We start from the raw sequence: 12,370 nt of genomic DNA on the forward strand, positions 1-12,370 counted from the left end.
GATGAAACCCCGTCTCTACTCAAAATACAAAAAAACTAGCTGGGCGTGGTGGCGCATGCCTGTAATCCCAGCTACTCAGGAGGCTGAGGCAGGAGAATTGCCTGAGCCCAGGAGGCGGAGGTTGTGGTGAGCCGAGATCGCGCCATTGCACTCCAGCCTGGGTAACAAGGGTGAAACTCCGTCTCAAAAAAAAAAGAAAATACCTGTCTGGACCTGTCATTTGCATGACTTTATCCATAGTATCTTCATTGAAGGAAATTCCCAATTTGAATGTGAGTAAATTAACCCATTCTGGTTTTATGCCTAAAGTGTGTGCTTTGTGACCTTTAGTACTCATTCTTCCAGATTGTTCTGCTGTTGCCCCTCTGTGACATTAGTCACCACCTCCCTTAGAATCCTGAATGACTCTAAGCCCCACCGCAATCACAAGCCCTAGAGGTTAAGTGTGAATTATATAAATGATAAAAGAATTAGGTAAGCAATAATGCAAAGAAGTTTGCAAAGTAAACGTTTATATATATATATATATATATATATATATATATATATATATATGATGAATTTTTACTTCTTAAAACAATTTTTGCAGGGCAATGGAGGAAATGGGGAGATATAGGTCAAAGGGTACAAAGATGCAGTTATCACAGGTGATTAAGTGGAGAGATACAGGCCAGGCACAGTGCTTGTAATCAAGCGAGCACGAAATCACCACTGAGACAAAGACTGGGCCAAATTACAGGGTCTTTATTGCCGGCGGCCATGGAGGACTCCCATCTCTCTAACCCGTGGCCCTGAAAGGAAGGTATCAAGACATTTTATGCCTGTAAACCACCTCCTGGGTGGGGGTGGGGGTGAGGGGCTTTGGACATCCGGAGGGCCAGGGGACTTTGGACATTCTATAAACCACCTCCTGGGCGGGGGTGAGGGCGAGAGGCTTTGGACATTCCAAGGGCCAGGGGACTTTGGACATTCTGATTGTTACTTAAGTGGTTCACAGAAGTCAAGATAAGCCTTAGTTTACATATTGTCTGGGTAGGATGGAAATTACAGATCTTAGTTACTTATTACAAGTCTTAAAATGGCGCAGGGGCCAAAATGGCACTGGTTTGGACTGCTTGCCTGTCACATTAGGGTTAGAGAGAGCAGTTTCAACAGAAAACTGAGGTATGGTTGAGGTATGCAGTTTATGGGACATTTACCGTGTCACACAGTGGCTCACAGCTGTAATCCAGCACTGTGGGAGGCGGGGTGGCAGGATCACTTGAGCTCAGGAGTTCGAGGCCAGCTTGGGCAACATAACAAGACTTCATCTCTACTAAAAATCAAGAACATTATCTTGGTGTGGTGGTGGATCCCTGTGGTCCCAGCTACTCAGGAGGCTGAAGTGGGAGGATTTTTCCAGCCCAGGAGGGAGAGGCTGTAGTGAGCCATGATCATACCACTGCACTCCAGCCTGGGTGACAGAGCAAGACTCTGTCTCAGAAAAGGAAAAAATAAAGGTCCACACCAGTCATCTCAGCACTTTGGGAGGCCGAGGCAGGTGGTGAAACCCCATCTCTACTAAAAATACAAAAACTTAGCTGGGTGTAGTGGCACGTGTCTGTAATCCCAGCTACTTGGGAGGCTTAGGCAGGAGAATCGCTTGAACCTGGGAGGTGGAGGTTGCAGTGAGCTGAGATCACACCATTGCACTCTAGCCTGGGCTACAAGAGCAAAACTCCGTCTCAAAGAAAGAAAAAAAAAGTCTAGAGATCTAATGTACAATATGAAGACTACAGTTAATAATAATATTGTATTGTATACCAGAAGTTTTCTAAGAGAGTAGATTTCAGGCACTCTAATAACACAAAAAAAGAGAGGAACTATGTAAGATGATGGATATGGTAATTTACTTGACTGTAGTAATCACTTCACTATGTGTGTGTGTATATACATGAATATATATTACATACACATATATGTATCAACATTATGTTGGACACAATAAAAATAAATAATTTTAAAACCTACCCACAGCCAAAGATTTATTGTAATGCTGGGATAATCACTATTCTACATAGTTCATTGTGTGAGACAGATAGGTCAGCTATAGGTAGAGCTACACACATGCAGTATTAATATGCAAGGTGTTAATATAAAAGGTGTTAATTTCTTTTCTTTTTTCTTTTTTTTTTTTTTTTTTTGAGATGGAGTCTCACTCTGTTGCCCAGTTCCCGAAAGGTGTTAATTTAACAAATAAGAAAGCCAAATGTCAGCGATAAAGAAATTGCAAAAGGGATAAAGCTAGACTTGAAATCAAGATCTGGGCCAGGCACAGTGGCTCATGCCTGTAATCCCAGCACTTTGGGAGGCTGAGGTGGGTGGATCACGAGGTCAGGCGTTGAAGACCAGACTGGCCAAGATGGTGAAACCCCATTTCTACTAAAAATACAAAAATTAGCCGGATGTGGTGGCGAGCACCTGTAACCCCAGCTACTTGGGAGGCTGAGGCAGGAGAATTGCTTGAACCCAGGCGGCAGAGGTTGTAGTGAGCCAAGATCATGCCACTGTACTCCAGCCTGGGCAACAGAGTAAGACTCTGTCTCCAAAAAAAAAAAAGAAAGAAAGAAAATCAAGATCTAACACCCTTTAAATCCTGCTATGGTAATTCTAAGGGGTTTTTAATCTATTCATTCAAGTAGCTTTGGCATAACATATACATGTTACTACATGCATATGTCATTGAAAGTATGAAACTTTATTATTTTTTAAATTATATAATACAAATATTTTACTCCTAAGAATGATTTTTTCCCTGATTTATCTTAGTAATGTCTTTCTCTTTTTTTGGAGATGGAGTCTTGCTCTGTGTCCCAGGCCGGAGTGCAGTGGCGTTATCTCAGTTCGCTGCAACCTCCACCTCCCAGGTTCAAGCAATTCTCCCGCCTCAGCCTCCCGAGTAGCTGGGATTACAAGTGCACACCACCACGCCTGGCTAATTTTTGTATTTTTTTAGTAGAGACAGGGTTTCACCATGTTGGCCAGGCTGATCTCGAACTCCTGACCCCAAGTGATCTGCCCGCCTTAGCCTCCCAAAGTGCTGGTATTACAGGCGTGAGCCACCATGGCCACCCTCTCCTGGTAATGTCTTATTTATTTATTTGCTTACTTTAAAGGCAGGGTCTTGGTCTGTCACCCAAGCTGGAGTGCAGTGGTGTGATCATAGCTCATTGCAGCCTCAAACTCCTGGGCTCAAGTGATCCCCCGACCTCAGCCTCCTGAGTAGCAGGCAGGCACCACCACATCTGGCTAATAAATTACTTTTTGAGATGGAGTCTCGCTGTGTTGCCCAGCCTGACCTCAAACTCCTGGCATCAATTGATTCTCCTGCCTTGACCTCCCAAAGAACTGGGATTACAGGCATGAGCCACTATGCCCACCTCTCACTATATTTTTTAGTATAATTTATGTAGAGTGGCTCAGAGCAAGTATAACACCAATAATAATATCTCTAATGGAATACATATTCTGTCAGACACTGTGCCAAGCAGTTAACATTGGGTATTTTATTTAATCCTGAAAATAATTCTTTATCATCTCCATTTTATAGATGAGGCCACAGGGCACTGCTGGTAAGAAAAAGCTGGGGCCAGGCATGGAGGCTCATGCCTCTAATCCTAGCACTTTGGGATGCCAAGGTGGGTGGATCACTTGAAGTCAGGAGTTCAAGACTACCCGGGCCAACATGGTGAAACTGTCTCTACTAAAAATACAAAAAATTAGCCAAGTGTGGTTGCAGGCACCTGTAATCCCAGCTACTCTGGAGACTGAGGCTCAAAAATTACTTGAATCCGGGAAGCGGAGGTTGCAGTGAGCCGAGATCGCACCACTGCACTCCAGCCTGGGTGACAGAGTGAAACTCTGATTCAAGAAAAAAGAAAAAAGAAAAAGAGCTGGGATTTAAATCCAGGTCCCCAGGGCTGTCTCTGGCCATAGCTTGCATTACTAATCCCTCCAATATATGCCTAGGGGATGTAGCTACTGACTTCAGTGCTCTGGCTTACTGCATATACTGCAGGGGAGTCTTTTTTTTTTTTTTTTTTTTCTCTTTTAACTTGGACATTCTTGAAACACTGAACTGAAGCTATAGTGAAAAGAGCCGTTAGTGGAAGAAAATGAACAAACTTCAAATCTTATCTGTGCTCCTATGGCTATGACTGTTGATTCTCTTTCTGTGATTTATAACGTGTCAGAGTAACTGCTTTAGAGGAAAAGCTAGACTTCATCCAGTCATGAGTTGGAACCCTGGGTGGCTGCAGACTCAGTGACTCACAGAAAGAATACACAGGAGAGAAGAAGAAGGTACTGAAATTTTCATGTCATACTTATAAATTATTGACAAAATACTTTCTGATATTTTTTTAAATATCAGAAAATATATGGTAGAGTGTCAGTAAAAGAATGACTTTTTCAGCATGAAGTTGTTCTGAATTCAGTTTATGCAACAATTTATGTAAACCTGCCTATCACTGGAAAAGAGTTTGCCTTCTTTTGTTCTCAGTCATAACCTAAATGACAACCAAGTATGTTAAGTAGCTTTTGTGAACTTGCTACAATCTTTTCCTGCCCAGACTTGCCTGGTACAAAGTGTACAAAATAGACCTGTGATTTCTAAACTGTGGGATAATCACGTGAACACAAAGGGAAAAAAAAATAATCCCTTGTCTTTGAGTGTTTGAAAATGATACTTTAAAAACATTGTAAGAAAAAATTACTTGCTGTCACTTGACTTTTTTTTTTTTTTTAATCTCAAAGGGACTTGAATAATAAGGTTGCTTTGTTATCTGATAAATTAGGCATGTTACATTATTCCCAAGGAAAAAATATCTGTGTGATTTTTCTCCTGAAACAATGCTTGGACCTCTAAATCTTTCTATTAGGAGAGTCACAGAGACATCGAGTAGAAAGGCTCTTAAGAGATGACCCAGTTCTAGTTTTGAATGTTGCCTCTCCTCTAACTTCTCTGCGCCTGTATTTCCATCTGAAAAACAGGGATATGAAGGATGATACAGAAGATTGAAAGCTTTTTATTTTATTTATTTATTTATTTATTTATTTTGCCTCGGAGTTTCACTCGTTACCCAGGCTAGAGTGCAATGGTACGATCTCGGCTCACCGCAACCTCCGCCTCCTGGGTTCAGGCAATTCTCCTGCCTCAGCCTCCTGAGTAGCTGGGATTACAGACACGTGCCACCATGCCCAGCTAATTTTTTGTATTTTTTTAGTAGAGACGGGGTTTCACCATGTTAACCAGGATGGTCTTGATCTCTTGACCTCGTGATCCACCTGCCTCGGCCTCCCAAAGTGCTGGGATTACAGGCTTGAGCCACCGCGCTAGGCCCCTGAAAGCTTTAAAAATGTGTTCAGAGTCAAGGATACCTGGCTATGTGTTCATACATGGCAGTTTGTTGAGATGGCTTGCTTCCTGAACTTCAGAAGATTTCATTTGCCAGTGCCTTTACCTAGGATGGCAGGGAAAGCTAGAAAATGCAAATTCTCACAGCCTGGAGGGATTAGAGACTCCACACATACCTGATTTTGCTCTTCCAGACTTCTGAGTATATACATTGGTAACCTATTAAAAACTACATTAAATAACAACAAAGGATTTTTGCATTGTCTTCCAAGGGGCTTAAATTGTGTATCGCTTGAATGAACATCTTTAGGGTAAAGATAGTCTTATTCTTACTTAGCAGATGAACAAAGTGAAGCCTACCAAGGTTAATGATATGCTCAAATTCAAACAGATACAGCATAGATTGGAACGTGCTGGAACTGTTTCTAGTCCTCTGTTCTATTAACTAAATCATTACCTAACTCATTTTCTACCTATATTGGTGCTTTTAAACTCATCCTATAAAACACAGAAATGTAGAGTTGCCTTTGATTGAATTAAATATATGAAATCAAACTGAGAAAAAGTCAAATTTTACTTTAATTCCTTAGGAGAAAGATAAACTCGATCCTTTCAGCTGGCCAGTAACGATAAGCAATAATAAGAGTTCAGAAGGAAAAAGATAATTTGGACCATGAAGTGATTTCCCTCCATTCAGAACTGTTTCAAGCTCAATTTACTCTCAAAGAGCTTGAAAAAGCAAATGTCAAGCTTCAGTCAAAGCTTTTAGCTTTGACTCAAAAAAAAAAAAGTAATAATAATTAGCCAGGCATGATGGTACACATCTGTAATCCCAGCTACTCACAAGACTGAGGTGGGAGGACTGCTTGAGCCCAGGAGGTTGAGGCTACAGTGAATTCTGATCATGCTACTATACTCCAGCCTGGTTGACAGAGCCAAACTTTATCTTTAAAAAATAAAAAATAGGCCAGGTGTGGTGGCTCACACCCATAATCTCAGCACTTTGGGAGGCAGAGGTGAGTGGATCAGGAGATCAGGAGTTCAAGACCAGCCTGGCCAACATGGTAAAATCTCATCTCTATTAAAAATACAAAGATTAGCTGGGCATGATGGTGGGCACCTGTAATCCCAGCTACTCAGGAGACTGAGGCAGAGAATTGCTTGAACCCGGGAGGCGAAGATTGCGGTGAGCTGAGATCATGCCACTGCATTCCAGCCTGGAGAGCAGAGACTCCGTCTCAAAATAAAATAAAACAAATAAACTATAAATTGTGGAAGATGGTGACTTAAATAAATTCAAAACATGATGTCATGACACTTGGACTAATGTGGTGATTTGCTAAGTCTGAATATAAAAATGGAAAAAATTAATGTGTAAAAATAATCACCTGCACCATTACTACTGTTTTTCTTTCTTTCTTTCCTTCCTTCCTTCCTTCCTTCCTTCCTTCCTTCCTTCCTTCCTTCCTTTCTTTTTTTGAGACAGAGTCTTGCTCTGTCACCAGGCTAGAGTGCTGTGGTCTGATCTCAGCTCACTGCAACTTTCACCTCCCGGGTTCAAGCCAGTCTCCTGCCTCAACCTCCCAAGAAGCTGGGATTATAGGCACCTGCCAACAAGCCCAGCTAATTTTTGTGTTTTTAGTAGAGATGGGTTTCACCATTTTGGCCAGGATGGTCTCGATCTCCTGACCTCATGATCCACCCGCCTTGGCCTCTGCAAGTGCTGGGATTACAGGTGTGAGCCACCACGCCCGGCCCTGGTTTCCATCAGTGTTAAAATGGGACATAGGATAGGGTTAAACATGTGATTGGTCCACCCAGCCTTGCCCAAATACCAGCTAGGAAGTTTCTAAATCACCTGCAACTGCTTTATAGTTCCTTCCCTTTGGAATGCAAATAGCTTTGTGTTCCATTATCATTAATTGTAAGTGTTTAGAGCTGACAAACCAATTAAAATACTGGTAGAGCAAACTAATTTGCAAAGGCAAATGTGTAATTTGGATTGTTTGCTTTTACAAGTTTTTCATGTAACCACTTTCATTGGCACGATAAATTGAGAATTTGTTGCTAAACTCTTTTGAAGAACAATTATATATATATATATATATATATATATGTACATATATATATATATTTTTAATTATAATTTCTAGCTGGGTGAGGTGACTCATGCCTGTAATCCCTACACTTTGGGAAGCTGAGGAAGATGGATCACTTGAGGTCGGGAGTTCGAGACCAGCCTGGCCAACATGGTGAAACCCCATCTCTACTAAAACTACAAAAAATTAGCCGGGCGTGGTGGCAGGCATCTGACATCCCAGCTACTCTGGAGGCTGAGGCAGGAGAATCGCTTGAACCCGAGAGGTGGAGGTTGCAGTGAGCTGAGATTGCACCACTGCACTTCAGTCTGGGCGACAGAGTGAGACTCCATCTCAAAAAAAAAAAAAGAAAACCCAAAAAAACCTATCCTATGAGAATAGAGTTATCCATAGACCCACTGCTTTCCGAGACAGCATGGCACTGGATTCAACCTGATTTGATTAAGTAAATATTTGTTAAACACCTACTATCTCAAGGTACTACAGTGGATCAAGGAAAAACTTGACATGAGAGGAAAGGAAATCATGTTTTATTTGTGTGTGTGTTTTTCTAAAAAACCATTCATATATATAATATTCTACCATATGTTTGTCAGAAACCATCTTTTTATATACCTGCCTTTGTAACTCTCCCATTTGCCCCTGGGCTAGCATTTCTTCCCTGTCTAATCTTCACATTTCTCAATATTGCAAAAGTTCAGGACTGGAAGAGTCACTCACACATTCACTTTTACTCATGTCTAACGTGGTGACCAAAAGGTTATCTGCTGTCCTCTGTCTTCCTGTCTCAAGGGGATGAGACAATAGAGTTGACAGCTCTGTTTTAAATGGATTCAAAACCATAGAATCACTTTTTTTTTTTTCTTTTTTTAGACAGAGTTTCGCTCTTGTTGCACAGGCTGGAGTGCAATGGTGCAATATCAGCTCACTGCCACCTTCGCCTCCTGGATTCAAGTGATTCTCCTGCTTCAGCTCCTGAGTAGCTGGAATTACAAGCAATGTGCCACCACACCCAGTTAATTTTGTATTTTTAGTAGAGACAGGGTTTCTCCATGTTGGTCAGGCTGGTCTTGAACTCCCGACCTCAGGTGATCTGCCTGCTTCGACCTCCCTAAGTGGTGGGATTACAGGCGTGAGCCACTGTGCCCAGCCAGAATCAATTTTTTTTAAAGGAGTTCCGGTGCATTTAATAATCTTGATGGGGAAGAGTTGACATTCTGATTGCTAATGTTTAAGATGATAGAGGAGGGCTGACTACGGTGGCTCACGCCTATAATCCCAGCACTTTGGGAGGTTGGGAGTTTGAGACCAGCTTGACCAATATAGTGAAATCCTGTCTCTACTAAAAAGGCAACAATTAGTCAGGCATGATGGTGCATGCCTGCAATCCCAGCTACTCAGGAGGTTGTGGCAGGAGAATCACTTAAACCTGGGAGGTGGAGGTTGCAGTGAGCCAAGATCGCCCCATTGCACTCCAGCCTGGGCAACAAGAGCAAAACTCCGTCTCGATTAAAAAAAAAAAAAAATGAGAGCGGAGCAGAATCGGAAGTGGTCACCAAACAAGAAGCTGGTGTTAAGTTAATTGCTTACCCGATGTGATTTCAGAGGCCATAAAGACTTTCTTATCTCTAAGAATGACCACTGCTCTCTAATGTCTAAAAACTTCATTTCCCTCCTATTGAAAGCTCTGTTAAAATACAGACCAAACACCCTGTAGGTGTAATGCTTTGACTGATATCGGTCATCCAGACTTTTGTGGAAGTGTTTTAGATTCCTTTTTGGAAGTAGATTTTGGTAGGGAACAGGAGGATATTGGATACTATGGGACTCAGTAGAGAAGAAAGGAGCGTAAGCTTGTCTAAGACACCTTAGGTACCTCACCTGTTTTTCAGTTTTATTGATGACTGGTATGAGAGGAAAAACAAAACCTGGTTTAATAAGAAATTGATTCACAAATGCTTTTTCTATAAATTAACAAACTTCAAGCTTATAGAAAAAGTTATTCCAGTGCAATAAACTCCTACACGATTTTAATCCCGCTTGGTAAACGCCCCTCTTGCTTTATCCGTGTTTTTCCTCATCTGTTCATTCATATGCCTGTAGTTGGCTAAGAACTGAGTTTCTTTTTATTTATTTATTTATTTATTTATTTATTTATTTAATTTTATTTTTAAGATGGGGTTTCACCACGTTGGTCAGGCTGGTCTTGAACTCCCAACCTCAGGTGATCCGCCCGCCTTGGCCTCCAAAGTTCTTGGATTACAGGCATGAGCCACCACACCCAGCCAAGAACTGAGTTTCTATCTGCTGTCACTTCTCTTTAAGCCAAATAGTTTTCTTGAGTATTTCTTGTATAACAGATCTGCTGCTGATAAATCCTTTCAATGATTATTTATCTAAAAGTATTTCATTTATCTGAACGTATTTGTAATAGCTGCTTTAAAGTTCTTATCTGTTGGACGGGCACAGTAGCACACATCTGAGAAGGGCAGATGGCTTGAGTCCAGGAATTGGAGACCAGCCTGGGCAACATGGCAAAACCCCATCTCTACTGAAAACACAAAAAATTAGCTTGGCATGGTGGTGTGTGACTGTAGTCCCAGCTACTTAAGAGGCAGAGTTGGGAGGATCACCTGAGCCCAGGAGGTCAAGGCTACAGTGAGCTGTGATTGTGCCACTGCACCCCAGCCTGGGTGACAGAGTGAGACTCTGACTCAAAAAAAAAAAAACAAAAAAACAAAAAACGAAAAATAAACATAAATTTCTTACCTGCTAATCCAATATCTGGGTCATTTTGACCTGGTTTTCTATTGACTGCTTTTTCTCGGCTATAATGGCATTGTCCCATTTTATTTCCTATCTTTGACTGTGGGTCTTATTTTCTGTTCTGATCTCATTTTCCTGTTCTTCTCAAATTCCTGTAATTTTTGATTGCATATTGGACATCGTGAATGATATAAAGTCTCTAGGTCAGGCGTCCCCAAACTTTCTACACAGGGAGCCAGTTCACTGTCCCTCAGACCGTTGGAGGGCCACCACATACTGTGCTCCTCTCACTGACCACCAATGAAAGAGGTTCCCCTTCCTGAAGTGCCTCGGGGGGCCGGATAAATGGCCTTAGGGGGCCGCATGCGGCCCGCGGGCCATAGTTTGGGGACGCCTGTGAGTCTAGATTCTGTTATCTTCTTCCGAAAAGTGCTGATTTTTGTTCTAGCAAGCAAAATTAATTTGGCAAGACTCAAATGGCAATTCCTATGGTGGAAGCAGCTGAAAACTGCTCAGTTCTTTCAGGTTTTTTTTTTTTTTTTTTTTTGAGATGGAGTCTTGCTCTGTCACCCATGCTAGGGTGCAAAGGTGCAATCTCGGCTCACTGCAACCTCAGCCTCTTTAGCGATTTGCTTCCTGCCAGGCTCCTGAGAGACTACAGATGCATAGTTCAAGGATCACCCAAAGACTTGCCCAAATTTACATGCATTTCTTCTGTGGTTCAGTTCTTTCTGGGATGTCCCTGTCACTGTCATCTCTCCAGAGTCCCTGAGCACTGACCTCAGACTCCTCCACCCATAGGACTGTGGCTTTCTGCCTGTATTCTCCCATATTCCTGAGCTGTGGACTGGGAAATGTCTTCAGGCAAAAAACCCATAGAAATGAGAATCTCAACCGGTGCCCTTACAAGGGTCATCTTCCTTCTGGTTTGTCTGCCTAGGGTTACCTCTGAATAGTTATTTTTTAAAAATATTTTGTCCTGAACTCACTGTCACTATCTCCAAGAGTCAGTGTGACACGATTACCTCTGCCATTATCAGCAGAGACTACACTTTTAAAAAACACCCAAAAAATCACCACTGTAAACTATTACAAGTAAGTTAATTAATTCAAGTAGTTACTGAGCACTTACTTTGGGCTAGTTACTATGCCAATACTAGGTACTAGAAATCCTTTCAGTTATAAAGAATTATGTTAAAGTCAACTTGAATGGGGTTAGTTCTTTAGACCTCAAAATAAAGATATTATTCAGAGACATTACAATCCCTTCTCCCTACCCACTGAAAAGGAATAACGCGCACGTTTACTTGCTTTCTCATAGGCATTTTACACTTACGTGGTTCACTTTCTCAAGAAATTCTGATTGCTGAGCCCAAAAGCATTCGCAGTTAACACCACCAAATCAGTTATAGTTAAAAATGCTCAATTTTCTTTGGCTAGTTTGAAATCTGTCAAAACATATATTCATATAAACCTCAGAGACAGAACATTCGTTGCTAACAGTAAGACCTCTGTCACGTCTCCATTTGAAAGAAAGGAAACTCTGGAGCTAGAAACATCACCCTGAAAGAGGTGAAAGCATAGTGCTTCTTCAGCATCAAAACTGGGGCCTGGGCGGGGCCTCCGCTTTGACTTTCCCAACTTCGTATCTGGATTGTAGAATGATACTCCCCTCCATAAATGGCCTTAGTTTCTTACTATATCTAAATAAAATAAAGGTAAGGCTGGGCTCGGTGGCTCATGCCTGTAATTTCAGCACTTCGGGAGGTGGAGGTGGGTGGATCATCCGAGGTCAGGAATTGGAGACCAGCCTGGCCAACACAGTGAAACCCCATCTCTATGAAAACTACAAAAGTTAGCCAGCTGTGGTGGCACATTCCAGTAATCCCAGCTACTCAGGAGGCTGAGGCAGAAAAATCGCTTGAACCCAGGAGGCAGAGCTTGCAGTGAACCGAGATTATGCCCATGCACTCCAGCCTGGGCGACAGAGTGAGACTCCGACTCAAACAAATAAATTAAAAGGGTAGAGGTTTCACTGATATAAGGTCCAATGCTGAATGCCACTTATTTAGGGTTAGAGGTCAAAGAAGGCTTGCATTTCTGCTATGGG

The sequence above is a fragment of the Saimiri boliviensis genome, chromosome 13 (genome assembly GCF_048565385.1).
Source record: "Saimiri boliviensis isolate mSaiBol1 chromosome 13, mSaiBol1.pri, whole genome shotgun sequence".
Lineage (NCBI taxonomy): Eukaryota > Metazoa > Chordata > Mammalia > Primates > Cebidae > Saimiri > Saimiri boliviensis.